Consider the following 19292-nt stretch of genomic DNA (forward strand, 5'->3'; position numbering starts at 1 on the left):
ATGTGTGTGGGTACATGGGGGTGTTGTGTTGTATGTGTGTGAGTACATGGGGGTATTGTGTTGTATGTGTGTGGGTGCATGGGGGTGTTGTGTTGTATGTGTGTGGGTGCATGGGGGGTGTTGTGTTGTATGTGTGTGGGTGCATGGGGGTGTTGTATTGTATGTGTATGGGTGCATGAGGGGTGTTGTGTTGTATGTGTGTGGGTGCATGGGGGGTGTTGTGATGTATGTGTGTGGGTGTATGGGGGTGTTGTGATGTATGTGTGTGGGTGTATGGGGGTGTTGTGTTTGTATGTGTGTGGGTGCATGGGGGGTGTTGTGTTGTATGTGTGTGGGTGCATGGGGGGTGTTGTGTTGTATGTGTGTAGGTACATGGGGGTGTTGTGTTGTATGTGTGTGGGTACATGGGGGTGTTGTGTTGTATGTGTGTGGGTGCATGGGGGTGTTGTATTGTATGTGTATGTGTGCATGAGGGTGTTGTGTTGTATGTGTGTGGGTGCATGGGGGGTGTTGTGTTGTATGTGTGTGGGTGCATGGGGGTGTTGTATTGTATGTGTATGGGTGCATTAGGGGTGTTGTGTTGTATGTGTGTGGGTGCATGGGGGGTGTTGTGATGTATGTGTGTGGGTGTATGGGGGTGTTGTGATGTATGTGTGTGGGTGTATGGGGGTGTTGTGTTTGTATGTGTGTGGGTGCATGGGGGGTGTTGTGTTGTATGTGTGTGGGTGCATGGGGGGTTTTGTGTTGTATGTGTGTTGGTACATGGGGTGTGTGTGTGTGTGTATGGTTCACACTCCTACACATGAGAATTCAGAGCCCAGATGAGGACTCCAGCTTTCTTCCTCTACCACTGTCTACACTGTTCATTTCAGAAAGGCTCTCTTATGGACCCATAAGCTCACTATTTGAAGCTTCAAGCTCCTTGCACCTGCTTGTTTCTACCCTCAATGCTGGGGCTACAGGCACATTCAGCTACCCCTGCCTTGTTAGGTGAGAGCTGGGGATTTGAACTCAGTTATTCATGCTTGGATAGAAAGCGCTGTTACTTACAGAGATGTCTCCCAGGTCCCTAATTTGATCTTCAGGAGCAGGGAGGATGGATTCAAGGGGGTGGAAGAGGAAGCAGAAAGGTCAGTCTGAAAGGTGCTGTAGCAGTCCCTGGGGAAAGGCAACAGTGGACCTCCAAGGGTGGTAAAGCAGACCCATAGAAAAAGACCAGAGAAGCTGTGGGCGAGTACTTGGAGCCCTTGCCAATCATCTTAGGCACGGGTGAGAGTGTATGAAAGCTGCCAAGAGTTACAATAAAGTCACTATGGCAAGTCCAGAGTTTTAAAACGAACGATGAATGAAGTCAAGTAGTTATGAAGGAGAGATCTCATACAACTCTGCTAGAACCTCAGTCAAGTACCAAGAGACCACAGCTTCGACATGAGTCCCCAAGGGTCTCAACCAAGCAACTGCCAGTTCAAACTCATCCTGGGGCCTCTTGCTATTGATGTCTGATCCTTGTTATTAGCCCTATGGCCAGTGACTATTGTATCAAACAACCTAGGCATTGTCTTTGTTATGTCTTTAAAACCCCTTTCTTGCCTCAATCTCCTTAAATAAAAACAGGACAATTTAAGGGCTCTGCCTATCAAAAATAATTTTATTAATATTTGTAGAATCTTTTTTGTGCTATTTGGGTTGACAGGAAAGTGAGAGGGAGAAAGAGAATGAGGCCGGGGCCTCCTCTAGGTCTTTAGTGTGACCAGGTGTGGACTATCACTTTGTTTATTGAGTTGAGGACTGAGGATGGGGGGGAGGGAGTGGAGGATGGGGGATGGTGATGGGGGATAGGGTCGGCTCACAGGAGAAAACCACAGCAGCAACTTCCATTGGCCATGTCCAATTGGAAATGGTTATTAGCTCCATAGCATTAGTCTATAGCAAGCCGGAGGCCGGAGATCACACTTCGGCAGCTGTGAATAGCAGAGGGGATTGAAGCCTTGGCTTGGGTGAGGCAGGAGAAAGCGAATAAGGGAGAGGTCCGTGGGGGCTGCCCAGCAGCAGTCTGACCTCAGCTAGCGCAGGAAATGACCATGAAACTAACGTGACTTTGGTGATGTGATAGGGACAGGAACTAGGGGTGACTACGGAGAGAACTCAAGGTGAGAAGGAGAGGCAGAGGCTTCAGTGACCTCCCTCTGGGAGTTTTCTGCGCAGCATAAAGGCAGGCAGAGGATCAGGCTTAAGGAAAGCAGCAGAAGGAGAGACTGGAGAATCCTTTATGAAGCAAAGAAGCTCCCAGAGTCACACACGCTAGTATGTTTAGAGATGGGAATTGCTTCTTCTCCCACCCCACCCACTCATTCCAAAAGTAGGAAAGTGGGGGCTCAGCGATAAGACATCACTGCTGTGGGGCACGGACTACCTACAGCCTGGATGAGACCAAAGAGTTCCTGCGCCATTGCGCTGGCTGGGTTTGTCAACTCGACACAAACTAGAGTCAGCTTGGGCGAGAAAATCTCACTTAAGGAGTTGCCTTCATTAGGTTGGTCTGTGGGGGCATTTTCTTGATTGGTGTTTGACAAGAGAAGGTCCTACCTCTAAGCAGATAGTTCTGAGCAAGCCATGGAGAACCAGCCCGCCCGTACTATTCCTCTACGGTCTCTGCATTGGCTCCTACCTCCAGATTCCTGTCTCCAGCTCCTGTTATGGCCTTTGTCAATGGTTAACTTTAACCCACCAGCCAAATAAGCCCTTTCCTCCACCATGTTGCTTTGGTCAGCGTTTTCTCACAGTGACAGAAAGAAAAGCAGGAAATCTGCGGATGGGTCTATGAGAGGTGAGCCAGCTCCAGAGGACCTGGGGGCGGGGCTAGCGGGCTTCTGTCCTTCCTTCAGGTTGGGCACTGCACCCCTGCTTACCTGCCTTGTGCCTTTCTGTTTTTCTTTCCTACCTAGGTTCATGGCTGAGATCTCTGCAGCTTAGAGCTGTGAGAAATTTAGCATGTTCCCACCACATCCCCTTCCCACTCCATTTGCCCCAGTGATGGAGATGGAACCCAGGGCCTTATGTATGGTAGACGAAAGGTATATGCCATTTGTTTAACATACTAGTACCACCATTTAATATATATGTATTAAATACCTTTGAGGCTAGGATTTGTTTGTGTATGTGTGTGTATACATATATATTAATATAAATATATTACTATATTATATACATTATATAACTATATATTGCTAATACTAATTATATGTAATATAACATAATTTAATATATATTAACTTAATGTAGTCTTTTAAAAACAGATTTATCATTTTATGTATATGAGTACACTGTTGCTTTCCTCAGACACACCAGAAGAGGGCATTAGATCCCATCACAGATGGCTATGAGCCATTATGTGGTTGCTGGGAATTGAACTCAAGACCTCTGGAAGAACAATCAGTGGTATTAACCACTGAGCCATCTCTCCAGCCCCTAATGTAGTCTTTTTAGTTATTTACTATAGGTTTTTAAAGGACAGCAGAGTCTTCAAATGAAACATGGAAATGTGTGTTTCTGTGTATACTTTTGATGGAGAGTGGACAGGCATGCAGAAACACCATTACACAGATACTGTGTGGTTTCCCACTGTGGCCGCTGGGGAACTTAGTGTAGCCTGTTGCTTTAATTTCTGTTGGGTCCCACACCTCCAGTGACAGATATACTCTACTTTGGGACACACACACACTCTCTCTCTCCCTCTCTCTCTCTCTCTCTTTTTCTCTTTCGGTCTTATTAGTAATTTTTTTGTAGGAAGAGATTCTTCATGGAAGAAGGGTGGCAGGAGGTGAGGGGGACCTTCTGTTCCCACTGAATTCTCAAATGCTGAGGGACCACAAGTGTGTGTGTGGGGGTCAGTACTGTGTCCCAAGTCTAATCGGCCTGTGAGCAGGCAGGCCTCGTGTTCACCTTTTTGTGCAGTTTACACACTCACTCTTCCCTTCCTGGGGGGTCTCCAGGAGGGCTGCAATCAGTGACTCCAGGTTCGGAGATACAGGCCAACAGGTTCATGGTCCTCTAGCACAAACGGGCTGTTGTGGCTTGGCTCTAGCACGGCCTCAGAGGTTTCTGTGTTGAACACCTGGTGGAATTCCTGGAAGGTTGTGAAAAACTTCAGAACCTCGCTGGTGGGGAGGGTGGGGTGTTCTTTTGAAGGGTACACTGGTCACTGCCTTGCCCCAACTCCCTGGCTACCACTGGCATGAAGTTCTGTCATCTGTCTGTGGCCCCAAATGATTGGGCCAAGCAGCCATGAATGGAAACCACAAGTCAGTGTGGTCCTCCTCCTTTGAGTCGGTCTGTCTCAGTCGGTCTGTCTGTCCCAGTCGGTCTGTCCCAGTCGGTCTGTCTCAGTCGGTCTGTCCCAGTCGGTCTGTCTCAGTCGGTCTGTCTCAGTCGGTCTGTCCCAGTCGGTCTGTCTCAGTCGGTCTGTCCCAGTCGGTCTGTCTCAGTCGGTCTGTCCCAGTCGGTCTGTCTCAGTCGGTCTGTCCCAGTCGGTCCGTCTCAGTCGGTCCGTCCCAGTCGGTCTGTCTCAGTCGGTCCGTCTCAGTCGGTCTGTCCCAGTCGGTCCGTCTCAGTCGGTCTGTCCCAGTCGGTCTGTCTCAGTCGGTCTGTCCCAGTCGGTCTGTCCCAGTCGGTCTGTCTCAGTCGGTCTGTCCCAGTCGGTCTGTCTCAGTCGGTCTGTCCCAGTCGGTCTGTCTCAGTCGGTCTGTCCCAGTCGGTCTGTCTCAGTCGGTCTGTCTCAGTCGGTCTGTCTCAGTCGGTCTGTCTCAGTCGGTCTGTCTCAGTCGGTCTGTCTCAGTCGGTCTGTCTCAGGCGTTGTGCCAGCAGCTGACACAACTGGCCTCCTACACTGATGTAATCTTAGGGCAGAGTGACAGCCTTGAATCGTGAGTAAGCACAAAGCAAGCGACCTAAGGGACTGGAAGGACTGAGCCCCAGCCCTGACTTTGCTGACACATACGTGCTAAGGGGAAAGCCTCCTCTAAGCCACACCCTTCCCCCTTAGACAGACAGAGAGGGTTCCCCCCCTGAAGTCTTTCAGCATGGTGGCTTTAGAAACAGTTTGGCACATTTCCATAAGAACCTGAAGAAGGATCTGGTGAAAGGATCCATCAGAATCCCGTGAATCCAAGCTAACACACACCCACATCTGTAGATAAGCCCCATTATTCCACACAGCCAGTCTCCGACCCTTGAGAACTCCTTTATCACACTGCTGGGCTGGCCCTCTACGGGACTTAGGTTCTGATGCTACCCTGCGTGAGCCTGTTGGTCTAACCAAAGTCTTCATCTTGGGCAGGGCTCACCTACTTGCACTCCAAAGGTTCAAGATATGCTTGATAATGGCGGGGTGTGTGTGTGTGTGTGCGGGGGGCCAGTAGGCTGCAGACCAAGAAGGCAGATATGGTCCTTTAATTTCTTGCAAGTTTTATATGAATCCAGAGGTATGCTGTCTGTTCTGTCAGGATCCACAACAGTTATTTTGCTTGTTTTTGCTTCAGAAAAAAAAAAAAATGGAGCAGACAAAGGTCTTTTCCATTTCTCTTCCTAAAGCAAACCAGGTAATATAATCAATTGGGCCAGTGCGACACTGATTCTCAGCATTGCAGCAGGTATTTGTGGCTGATATGACAGGGGAATAAAGAGCTTGTGAAAACCAACTGATTAGCCCCTAGCAGGGAATGAGTCCCCATTCGTATTCATAGATCTCTCCTCATCTTTGTCAACACCTGTGTGCCCCACTTCTGCATGCTGCTGGACAACTGGGCACTAGACGTGGCAGCAGAGGAAGTCCTGAGAGACTCTGGTGTGTGGGCCTGCAGAGGGGGGCTGCTTTCCACTCAAAACATGGCTGTGCAGAACAAACCCCCTGCGAGGGAGCTTTCAGGGGCTAAGAGGATGTCTTTGCTTCTACCACAACAAGGCTCCTGCCCACAATGCCTTCTGGGGCCACAATGCTCTGTGGGACTTTGTAAGAGTTTACAGAATTATTCTTGCAAAATGAAGAGAGAAGAAGAAGAAGAAGAAGAGGAGGGGGAGGGGGAGGGGGACACGGGGATGGGACGGGACAGGGACAGGGACAGACGGACGGGGACTGGGAGAGGGAGAGACAGAGAGAGACAGACAGAAAGGGAGGGAGGGAGGGAGGGAGAGAGAGGGAGGGAGGGAGAGGCAGAGATAGAGAGATCTAAAATCAGAAAACTTCAAAATAACAAGCTTTAATCAAATGTTCTCAAAGTCCATCGTTCTGCCAACCTGCTCAACCATGACTCAAAGGAGAAGTTAACTACAAGCGAGCTTTCATGTACTCGTGTACCAACACATTAACATGTAATCTTCACCGTGATGGGGGATGGAGTCACTCAATGTGAACAGGCACTGAGCCACAGGGGAGGACACAGTGACTCAAACTCCAGCCTCCTGCACCAGGACCCTCAGGACAGCAGAGACACAGAGAAACATCAAGGAACAGGCCGCTTGAGAAGGAGGCATGCAGGAAGGATGTGCTGAGGACGAATGAAATCTACTTTATTATCTTCATCCCTTAGCATCTAGACACCTCCATCACGTCCTAGTGGGCTGGCCTCTAGAATGGTCCTTACACCCTCAACCTAAAGTCTTTATAATCTAGGAAAGAAACATCTATCCAAATATTCACATATGACCACAATTGGGGATAGTGAACTCCAGAGCTAGGCTAGGCCACCAGATGTAGATGGGACAAATCCCACCTCATGGCTTTCAGACTATCTGACACCAGGAAGCCCTCTGCGGGCTGACACCTGGCTGCTGTTTACCTACATTTTATCCTCAAACTGCTCCAGAGGCTTTCTCTAGCCTTTCATTTTCATTTTTAATTGAGATGCTAATAGGTCAAGTGTCATAGAGCCTACTCTTCTAAAGAGTGTAATAAACGCGAGTTTGCTATTTCCTCGGGCTTGCATAGCTATGGCCTCTAACTCTAGAGCTTTCTGTCACCCCTGAGACTCATCCTTCATCCCACACTCTCCTCAGCCCCATGCAACCACTTATGTACTTTCTACCTATGGAAGTAGTTGTCCTAGACACTTAAAATAAAGGCAGTCATGCAATCTGTGGTGCCTGTGTTTATGTGTGTGTCTCAGTGTATGTGTCTCTGTGTGTGTTTAATATGTGTCTGTCTATGTGTGTATCTAATGTATGTGTCTATGTGTGTCTGTCTCGTTCTATCTCTGTGTGTCTCTATGTTGTATCTGTGTTTGTCTCTGTGTGTCTGTGTCTCTGTGTGTGTCTCTATGTGTGCCTGTGTGTGTCTCTGTGTATGTCTGTGTCTGTGCGTGTCTAGTGTATGTGTCACTCTGTGTGTGTCTGTCTCTGCCTCTTTTTTCTCTCTCTGTCTCTCTCTGTGTGTCACTCTCTCTATGTTTATGCTGTACCTGTGTTTGTTTCTCTCTGTGTGTGTCTCTCTCTATGTCTCTGTATCTCTGTCTCTGTGTGTATGTCTGTGTGTGTCCATATGCAGATAGAGGCCAGGGATCAACTTTGGATCACTAATCTTTAAATTTGATAATTTCACCCTTATTGTTGAATTATTAGCAACAGTATGCTGTAGAGCCAAACTTGTTCCCTGACACACCATCTGGAGACGTTTCTTCTGCTGCTGCACATTGTCTTTTCGCTCTCCAGACAGACACTTTCTTTTGCTGCACAAAAGCTTTTAATTTCAATCAAGCCCGACTCTCCTCAGACTTCGGGATTACTTCGATGAAGTGTCTCCATTTGAGATCCTGTTAAGTAGTCAGCTCTTGGAGGTTTACACCTGTGCCTTCGTCACCCCTATGATCTACTCTGACTTAAGTTCTGCACAGGATTTGCAGAAAGAGGCCCAGCCTTATCTTTTGCATCCCACTCGCCTCGGCATCCTTTACAGAAAGCACTCGGGCTTTCTCATTCAATTGTCGCTTTGCTCTCATTGAAAACCAATTGGCCATGGATGAGGGGCTCCGCTTCTGGACCATCAGCTCCGTTCCACTGCTGTATGTGCGGCCTTCGTTCCCACAGCTTGGGTGTTATGCTCTCTCTCTCTCTCTCTCTCTCTCTCTCCCTCTCCCTCTCCCTCTCCCTCTCCCTCTCCCTCTCCCTCTCTTATGCTCTTGCCTTCTTTTGTTAACATCTTCCTAAATATTTTATTCTTTCTGATGTTATTGTAGACGGAATTCTCATTCTAGTATCATCTTGGGGTGTTCATTGCTCACACTTAGAAAAACGTTTGATATCTGTCTACTGATGTTTGTCTCCTACAACTTTGCTTAACTTATTTCTTAGTTTTCATAGTCTTTTTTTTTTTTTTTTAGATTCTTCAGGATTACATATATGGAAGATCATGTCCTATACAGTTCTAATAATTTCTCCAACTTGACGGTTTTTATTTTCTTTTCCTCACTCAGTTATCCTGGCTAGAGCATCACACTGTTGAATGGGATGGGAAAGAGTGGACGTTTCAATCTAGTCCTGATCTTATTGAAGGTTTTCATCCTCGCACCAGTAAGCAGGTCTAAACTAAGTGTAAGTTTCTAGCAGGCGCCCTTTCTGGGGTTAAGACACGTGCTTCTAGTTCAGTTGTTGGACTTTGTCATGAAAGGATGTTGAGTTTTTCAAAAAAACAGATGTTCTGAACCTACTGAGATGACCATATATGTCAGAGATACATTTTTATTTTTCAAAGTTATGCCAGAGAATTTGAGAGATGGAGAAAAAAATTATCTGTAATCTCAATGCTTTGTCAAAACTGTGGATAGCTCTGGGGAGAATGAGGACAAAGTTAGGTGAGGCATGCAGAAAAACAAATCATGTTTGTGGGGAATACAATCCTATAAGCTTTGATAAATGCATAAGGTTATTTTTTATTGGATAAAAATTATCCAATATCCTTTTTTATTTACATTTAAAATGTTATCCCTGTTCCTGGTTTCCCCCTGAAAGCCCCCTCCCCATATACCTTTCCCCCTTCCCCTGCTCACCAGCCCACCCACTCCCACTTCCTGGCCCTGGCATTCCCCTACACTGGGGCATAGAACCTTCACAGGACCAAGGGCCTCTCCTCCCATTGATGACTGACTAGGCCATCTTCTGCTTACATATGCATCTAGAGCCATGAGTCCTACCATGTCCATCCTTCTTAGGAAGGGGGAACAAAACACCCATGGAAGGAGTTACAGAGACAAAGTGTGGAGCAGAGACTGAAGGAATGAGGGTCCAGAGACTGCCCCACCTGGGGATCCATCCCATATACAACCACCAAACCCAGATACTACTGTGGATGCCAACAAGTACTTTCTAACAGGAGACTGATATAGCTCTCTCCTGAGAGGCTCTGCCAGTGCCTGACAAATACAGAAATGGATGCTCACAGTCATCCATGGACTGAGCACAGGGTCCCCAATGAAGGAGCTAGAGAAAGAACTCAAGGAGCTGAAGGGGTTTGCAGTCCCATAGGAGGAACAACAATATGAACTAACCAGTACCCCCAGAGCTCCCAGGGACTAAACCACCAATATATAGCAAGAGATCCCTGCCATAGACACTATCATCATATGCCTTATAACTCCTTGATAGCCAGTCTCTTCCTCCATGTGAAGCCCCTGGAAGCCACTGATATGTTCTTCATCTATAACTTTGCGTTTCCTAGAATATCATATATAGTATAATGTTGCGCCCACCTCGGCCGGCAAGGAAGACACAACACGGTCGGATTCTTCTCAACAGCCTTTATTGCAGGAACGCCTCGATGCTGCTACGGGGACTCCGGGCACCCAGGGAGGTCTGCTTATATACTCTCCAGCACAGGGAAAGGCTTCGTGGCCCCCTGGGATTGGTCAGTCTGCTGGCACCTAATTTGCATGCACCCGCTAGGGAGGGGTTGGCGCCAGACTCGGACTTATACCTGCGCTGATGTTGTTTATGACAACGGCACACCTGGTGCCCGGCGCCATCTTAGAGTTGGCTTCCTACAGTATAATAATGTCTTTAAAGTTTAGCTTCTTCCACTTAGTAACACTGCATCCAGAATTAACATGTGTTGTGCGCATCTGTGGCTTCTCTTTCGTCACTGCTGAGTAAATATTTAGTCCACAGTGTGGCTGTGTTGGTATCTATTACTCATGTGCTAGTTGATAAACACTTGACTTGTTTTGTGTAAGGCATGCATGATCATTAGGGCTACTATAAGTATTCTCACCCACACTTTGGTGGGAGTATGATTTCATTTCTCTTAGATAAATATTTAGAAGAAGGATTACTGGCTCATATGGTAGCTTGCTTGGCCTGGTAAGAATTGCCCAGCTGTTTTCCTAAGTGACCACGTGGTTTTTCAGAGCCACCACCATACTGTTAATGTGTGGGATGTCCAAATACTCACAGGTGTGCTAAAATGGTGTGGCCGGTTGACTTTGTTTCACTTTGGTCTTGATATTTTGATATTTTCTCCCTTCTGGGCTCGCAGTGGTCTCAGTGACTGACACAATTTTGATGTGTTTCTGACTTTTTGCACATGTGCTTGTTTTGTATATCATGGAAATCCTAGCCAACCTTCAATTTTATGAACTAGCTTTTCCTATAATAGTAAACAGAGCTTGTCCCACTCGGTGACCTTTTTAAGTCAGCACGTGCTCACAGAGTGGACGTGATACAGGCTCCTCCTGTGGGGCTGGCTTGACTTCGATTTTTGTCTTCATAAGCCTTTCAGCCATAAAGGTCTGCCCAGATTAGCTTTGTCTTCTGAGAGAGCTTTTAAGGGTAGAGTCCCAGAAGTGGGGTTCTTGGGCCAAAAATATAAATGTTTTTGTTATGTCATTGAATTGCTTTCTGAAAGGTTGTATCTACTTACAAGACCACTAGGAGTATGCCACAGAAACAGTTTGAGATATTGGAATGAAAAAAAAAACATTTAAAGGTTTATTTTATTTATATATGTGAATGCACATGTATGTATATGCACATGTATGTATATGTACAGGTATGTATATGCATGTGCATGTATATGTATATATGTGTGTGCAAATAGAGACTGGAAGAGGCCACCAGACCTCCTGGAGCTGCATTGTTTCTGGGATATCTGGCCTGTTATATGGTGGCTAAAATCTGGAGTGCCCATGATTATACACAAAGAACTCTTAACCACTTTGCTATCTCTCCAGCTTCCACCCACCCACCAACGCAAATTTTTTTTTTTTTTTAGAATAGTTATCTATCAGGACATGGTGATGCACCATGTAATTTCAGCACTGCGGAGGCAGAGGCAAGATTATTGACCCAAGTTCAAGGCCAACCTGATCTAAAATAGCGAGTCTCAAGCCAACTAGATTGTTGTCTGCACACACATGCATTATTTAATGCACAAAATGATGACTTTTTAGAAAAAAGTTAAATTCTGCTTAACTCCCTGCTACTCTAGGACTGAAATGCTATGTGCCCTAAAAACATTAACCCAATATTAGTATGGCTGACAGGTTGGTAAGTTAAACCAAGTACAAAAAACCCGAGATGATAATATAGAAAATACTGAAAGGCTTGGTTTAACTGGCAGGGCTTGTGAAGTAAATGTAGTCTAAGTAACATTTTTGATTTCTAATAAGGTTGAGTAATGAGTAAACTTTCATTTACTGATTTTATTTCTTATTCTAGAATACACACACACACACACACTTGTGGTACAATGTATGTATAAACATACTTTTGTAGTTTGTGGAAACATTGTATGTTCTTATTAAGTAACATAATTGTAAATAATGAAGAGACTAACCCTTTATCATAGTGGCTACAGTACTTTTCTTTTACAGCGTAGATATTTTGTTGTTCTATGTAGCCAAATCTGCCCCTCTCTCCCTCTAACAGTTTCTATATTGCTTCCAAGCAAAACAGAAATTATTTACAATCCTCTCTCCTGAGGCTTGACAAATGGTAGATTCAGTTTTTCTTCTACATTTTTCACAAGGCTTAAAAATAATTATCATGGTAACATATATAATTTATATTGCTATATAATGGAGTATATGATCCTAAGAAGACATTTTCAACTTGATACCATAATTTAAGTGAAATATTCTATGAAGGCAGCACAAGGCTGAACCTAAATTAATCTCAAAATGACACTAATGTCCTATTCCATTTCACCATTCCCAGCTATCATGTGCATTTAATATGGGTGATCTATAAGCAGTGGCTAACCCCCACCCCCCAGTGTTGAAACAGTGGAGAGATGTTCCAGAGACTGACTGGGCCCTATTTGGAATCAGATGGTCTCTTTGGGTCTCATACTGTGTCCCACATTTTTAACTCTCATAAACTCCCAGAGATAGATATTGCATAGCCAGAGTTACTCTGGAAACTCTGGTGTCTAGGATACCCAGCCTCTAGAATTAACCCCTGGGCTGTCAGGAGCAGCCTCCCTGGCCTTTTTGTGAATCCATTGTATCCCATTGTTCATTCTATTAGTCTGTTGACGTTGGAAGCAAGCAATAACTCTCCTGTCTCAACCCAGGGCAGGCAAGCCTTTTCTACACTGCAGTCTGCAGTTGACTGTGTCTTGTTTGTTTGTTTGTTTGTTTTGGACTCTTCGGACAAGACATGGAGCAAATTCCCTCACATAGAAAGAGCCTTTTCTTAGACTAAGTAAGACCTTCTGAATGAGCAGGGGCCTGCCCAATGCCCCCATTTTGAACAGATAAAAGAAATGATGTCATATTCTAGAGTTATGCTGGGACTGAACATCCCCTGAAAATCCACCGGGAAACTGCAGAGAGCTCGAGAGTGGCAGACAGTGGTTCACTGAACCGCAGCCCCTCTCACCCCATCCCAATCAAGACGAAGAGGCATGGGGGCCGCAGAGCAGATTCACGGCTGAGGCACCATCTCCTTCTAAAGGGCACAGGAGCGGGCCAAGGGGGCAGAGGCAGGAAGGAGCCCGGCCTCTCCATCTAAATGAGGCAGGCTCTCCTCGGGGGCTGTCAGAGCACTCAGTGTTTAGTTAAAAACGCTCCAAAAGAAAGAGAGAGCATTAAGGCAGAGAGCTTGAAGTGGATCCCGAGTAATTAAGTGTATAAATTAATTCTTCCCCCAAGAAATGTGCCTCTCCTATTATTAGATTCTGTTCTCGAAGGAGCTCCATCCAAGGAGTGGGTTTCAGAGAGAGAGAGAGAGAGAGAGAGAGAGAGAGAGAGAGAGAGAGAGAGAAAGAAGAGAGAGAAACACATTCTGGGCTTTGCTGCCTGAAGCCTACAATTAAAATAAGTGTGGCATGGATGTGTCTTTAAAAGAGAGATCTGTGGGAAACTAACGGATTGTCTGTCAGAAGGGAGGGAAAAGATGAAATATGGCCACCTCAGCCCACCGAACGGATGACTAGGAAAGCGTTTGTCCGGCCAAGTACCCAAAGGGACAAAGTCCAATGATAGCCTTATCAACTGCTTAGCGCATAATGCATGTGCTGTGTGGATGGTAGTAACGTGGTGTTTTGACTTCTCCCTATCTAGAAGGAATGAATCAAATACGAGGAGAGCTGGAACATGATTTTCAACCCATTGCTTTTGATTAAGTGCCCGAGCAGGCAGGTCCTGAGACTTGCAGTAATACTAATGGGGCATAAAGAGCTATAAAAAGGATGGGGGGCATAGAAAGGATGGGGGGCTACTTTTGCCCAAATGCCATTATCCTGGAATCAGAGACCCTGGGTGTAATATGTCCGCAGTTAACCTTTTTTCTCTGACAGGAAATTTTCCCCATCTACTCACACCATCAATTACGCAGCATTGGGCCAGAGTGGTGAGTGATCGCTTTATTTCCAGTGGAAAAGACACATATGCCAGGCTCCCAAGCGCAGAACGCCTAAGGCCCCAGGGGGCCTTGGCCGGGGGGGGCGGGGGGCAGGCAGGAAGCGAGGGTCTGTACTACTCGACATCAGGCTTTGGACCAAACTGTTGATTGTTCTCTCTTCGTTCACTCCTTGGCTTGCTTTGGGAGGTTGAGATGGACTAACCAAAACCAAAATATTATCATTTTGATCCTAAAAGTAGTTGTCTGGCTGAGGCAGGCCACCCAGAGAGGAGCCTGCAGCTAACACTTAATCCAAGAAGCAGGATTAGGCTGGAAGCTTTGAAGCGCTGGAATCCGCAGTGTAAGGAGACAAGCTATAGAAGGACCAGTTTTCTGGAATTTTTAGCTGAGCTACCTATTTGGCAGGGGAGGACATTTGGTATCCATGCCCAGAGAATCAGGAGTCGGACTCTTGCTCTACCCTATAGCTCTACCCTAAGGAAACGGCTCTACTAGAGATCCTCTGGCTACCACTGCAGCATTCCAAACTTCACGGTACATTTTCCTTTTCTTTTTTTTCTTTTGTAATCAGCGAGTTGCAGATTGTCCAACTGTTCTGTCGTTTATTGTATACGGCTGCAAAAAGAAAAAAAAAAAAAGGAAAAGAAAAAAAAAATTCCACGATGCTATAACACAGTCCTGAGTGTAAATCAAACATTCCTTGTCATGTTGATAGCTTGTGTTAGTCTAATGTATTTTATATTACTCAAAAGCTTTGAAACCCTGCAGCTTTCTTCATATAGGCCATTATGCGGTTATCATTAAATTGTCTTGCAAAGAACATTATCGGTAATTATAGCAGACACTAAAATCAAATGATCAGAGTGGGACCTTTAACACCAAGAGGAACCATTAGAAGTTAATCAAATAAAAGGATGAGAATAATTATGCTAGGATTAAGCAGTGATATGCCAGAAGTTATATACTTTGCTGACTGTATATCTTTACTCCCAGCTTCCTGAATCTCCTTGTCGTTGATGTGTTTTTATATAATACTCTGGCACAGGATGGAAATGGGTAAATGGCAATATTTTTGTCGTGCCACAATCAGGCTCGAAGGTTCATAGGCTGTTCATATCTAAATGCCATCGGAGGCAGGGAGGTAATGACGAAGATAAAAATAATAGTAATAAAAAAAAGTGCAAAGCTGGGAAAAAAAAAACCATTGGTCAATGAAGCACAGCAAAGAAGATAAAAAAAATGCCTGCAACAGGCACAGGTGCAGAGAGCGGTAATTGGCTGGCTGCTCCGTCTTGGAGCCTAAGTGGTTTTTATGCAGGCTTTGCAGCAAGCCAGTGGTCCCATAGACTCTCATCTGCCCCAGCCAATGTTCATGGGAGAATTACAAAGTAGGGGACAGTCATGGTACTAGGGAGAGGAGAGCTTCATAACTCGTCACTCTCAAGTCCATCAAAGCATGCACCTCTAGCACCTTGAAGACAGTCAACTCTGCTTTGCAACGAGCTGGCAGGAACACGTGACCTCGGTGACTGAGAACTGGGCTCCTGTGGGAGAAAGGTACCTCCCCGCAAATATGGCCCATCTTAATGTCTACATAAAACTGGAGCCACAGGGCAAATAGTATCCTTGTAAGCAACTAGGAAGGCAGAGATTGTTTATAAAATATCCATGAAGAAATAAAAGATAGCACTCCACTTTTGCCCTCTTATACTTAAAAACTGGTTCCTACTAACAGGTTTGCCTGTTTTCTGAGTTAACGATGGACACTGGGATATGTATGTTGATCACAAAACATCCTGCTTAAGATGTTGCTGCTTTAACACAAAGATACACGCGGCACAGTCATTTAAATGTCAGTGCCTGACCTAACACCTGTACAGTTTTTATGGCTCGACCTTTTTTGAGGCTTTGTAAGATTTAAAAACGAAGGTACTGCTCCATTACACAGTAGTCAAAACTGAGGTCATTCAGATATGGTTAGAGAGTTGGGAGCAGAGGTCAGAATGAGTCTCTTTTGGGTATGAAGATGGGTTTCTCTGCTACTCTCATATCGGGGGTGGGGAAGGGGAGGTATCAGATCCCAATCCCAGAACTAGCAGTGCACATCACCTTGACCACAGGTGGGGTCAAGGCTGTGAGAACTTGGAAGTAGTCTTCTCAAGCCATTGCAACTATTCCCTGGGTAGAATGTTCTTCTGTTGCTTTGGATGTTTCCAGGCTACAAAAGCCTACTTCAGTGTGGGACTCAGAGAGGGGTCCACCTAGGAAAAGAAGGCAAGGGCACACTTTAAGTGGCACAGAGGAGAGTGGGCTTGAGTGGATGGTAAGGCTGAACTAGGAGGGTTAGACTCAAAACATCTCCATGACCTGTTTGGCCAAGGAACTGCAAATTTCAAGTCACTCGGGGTAGAAACGAGAATTTAGTGGGGATTTAGACACAAGCATAAGCAGCTAAATGTCACAGCTGATGAAGAGGCCCCTAGTCACATAGCATGAACAGATGGTACCTCACTCAATATTACATGGTGCTTAGTCAGATCAAGTCCAGAAACCAGTACAGAACCAAAGATCTAGGAATCCCAGTCTTATCGACAATAAAGGATGTATATGGGGAACTCCTTATCAGGTTTCACAATTGTGAGTTCAAAGCAAGTCTTAGGACCGGTCTTGCCTTCGCCTCAGAAGAGCTGGCCTTGGAACTTGAGACACCGGTGTCCAGAAAGAACCGAGAATCCCCCAGTTGTAGCAGCTACGCCAGGCTGCTCTCATCTCGGGCGTCATTGGAGCATCTCAGCCAGGTAGAACACTGAGGGCAGACCTGGAGGTGAGAACCAGAGACCACAGTGGTCAGGACAGACACAATGGAGGATTGGCCTGGCTACCAAACAGTTCACAGGTAAGGGACAACATCTAGAATGTGGTCTCTGAACTTTGGGGCTGTTTTATTTATTTGGTCTTGGGTGTTTGTTTATGATGTTACCTTGTTTTTTTTTTTTTTAAGAACCGAATAAAATCCCATTTCTATGTTTGTTAAAGATGATGTAAGAGCGTGGCCAGGAAAATGACAACCATTTCTTAAAAGAATCCCCAGAAAGAAAATTAGGTGAGGCCCATGGTAGGGTAATCTAGGGGTTAGGGACAAATACTCCAGATTCTCTGAACCTCCAGAGCAAATGGAAAAATCTGCTTGAGGAATTGCCTTCACTTGAAGGTGTGTCATTTGGGCTAGGGAGATGGCTCAGCAGGTAAAGACCATTACTGCCAAGCCTAAGTTCAACCCCCAGGCCCACATGGTGGAAAGAGAATCAACCGGCTCTGACCTCCACAAGTGCATCGTAGCACTAACACAACAACCTCTCCTAACAAAGTAAATAAATGTAAGGGAAATCAAGTTTTCTGGGACATGGCTGGGGACACTTTGCTTTGTCACTGGGTTTCAACAACAGAAGCCACAGGAGGGAGAGCCAGAGGTTATCTGGGGCACCTTACAAAGTTTAGCAATCACTTGGTCAATCTGAACATGTCCATCAGACATGGGGGGAGAAAGTCCCAACTTCCACAGAACACTGTGGAAGTTTCCTACCCACCTGGGAGATGGGATGAGCCCAGGTGATGCTCTCCTTAGGCCTCTGTACTTTTACACAGACATAATATTTTATAAATTAAAAAAAAAGCTTCTGCCCCATTATTTTATCAAAAATTCACAGTAATCACATTGGATAGAAAGTGACACTTTTATGTCATTTTATAGATGAAGAAACTAAAATGAAGGAGCCAGGGGTCTTTCTCATGGTGACAGCTCATTTGCCATATAGCAGGGACTGGATTCAACTCTTCTGACCTGCCTCTGACCACTATCTGTCTGGTTTAGTGTGCACACTCCTTGGAGCAGAGCCATCCCTTCCAAGGATAATCTAAACAGGGGATGGTGTCGGGGATGTTAGTTTGGGGAGTCTTATTAAATTCAAACCAACTTCAAGCCTCCATCTGCAAATGAATTCTTACATTTAGAAGCATGGACCCTTGAACCGTGGGGTCATTCACCGTTCCTTTCTCCTCTGAACTGTTTCCCACGACTAACAGAACGCAAGTCTAGTTAAGCCGTGACCACGTCACCTGTTCTTGTGCTGTTTTCAAGGACACAGCCCTGAAGGATACTTCCGGATAACAGCCCTGCTATTCAGGGGAATTAGAGGTGGGCAGGAACTCTCACAGATGTGGCCAAGCGTTGTCATCGGTGAGGTTGGGGCAGGAGCCAAAAGGTATTCTATGCAGCCCCTCCCCCCACTCCTTCTACTGAGCTCTTAAATTAGCTGTGAAAACCCAGGTGTCAGCTGTCCCCCTGGTACAAGCCAGATGAGCCATTAAAAATGCCAGGAAGAAATGAATACCTAAATCACTGTCTCTCCGAAACCAGAGGCTTCCCTGATCACATATCCTATCCTGTTTTGTTTTTTTTTTCTTCTCCAGATGGATGTCTTCTTTCAAAATCTGATGGCCACAGAGACAAAGGTATGGCTTTCGTCTTAAATAACCATTGGAGTCTTAGGCCAATAGATTACCATTTTTTTAAGGGTAATATTTGGTTTCATCTTGCAACTACTTGGGGAAATTTAGCACTGAGTCAGAAAGGCAGGCCAACAAGTAGCACTTCATAAATTGCTGGAGCCCTAATCAATACATATTGTCATCCACTCTAGTCCTTCAGGCGGATTTCTCTCTGTCCTGAGTCGTCGGTGTATTTTATGAGGTTGTTGCAGTCTGGGCTTGCATGGCTTGGGCCTAATGAACCTGTCACCGCCGCTATTGATTGACATGCCAGTGTAAGTGAGACAGGCGATTCCGATTGACTTCCTAATTACTGCTGCTGGGCTGCCTCGCCAACTGCTAAGGCCAGAGGTTAATAGTTTTGATGTTCAGCCGCTCCTAGCGATGGAGGCAGGCTCCTCAGTAGTCAATACCCGAATCAGGTTCTCAAGGCTACTGCCGGGCCTGATCAATTAAGGCCTTCACTGTCCTCCCGGTACTGGTTGACAAGAGGCTGATGGGTGGAGGTCAGAAGCAAATAGTTTAAGGGAGTTTAGCAGGCTCGGGACGCACCACCCATGGTCAAGGACTGGGCGGATAAGCAGGCTACTATCCGGTGAGAAGCGCTGGGGGTGGAAGCAACTGGAAGCCTGGGGGTGGGGGTGGGGTGGAAGCAACCGGAAGCCCTTTGCCAGGTGTTGATTTGCTTTCCTGTATCCTCACCTTTGCGGAAGACGGACTGAAGATTGAGTGATCATTTTTTTCACTCCCACAACCAGCTCTGCCAGGTGCCACAGACTCTCAGAAACTTAGAAGCCTCGTCCAGGCTGCTCTAACCCTGAGCCATAAACAGACTCTTATTTCTCAGCCCTGGAGGCTGAAGATCAAGGTAGACTGTATCTACGTCATGGCAAGAGGCT

The sequence above is a fragment of the Mus musculus genome, chromosome 18, assembly GCF_000001635.26.
Source record: "Mus musculus strain C57BL/6J chromosome 18, GRCm38.p6 C57BL/6J".
Lineage (NCBI taxonomy): Eukaryota > Metazoa > Chordata > Mammalia > Rodentia > Muridae > Mus > Mus musculus.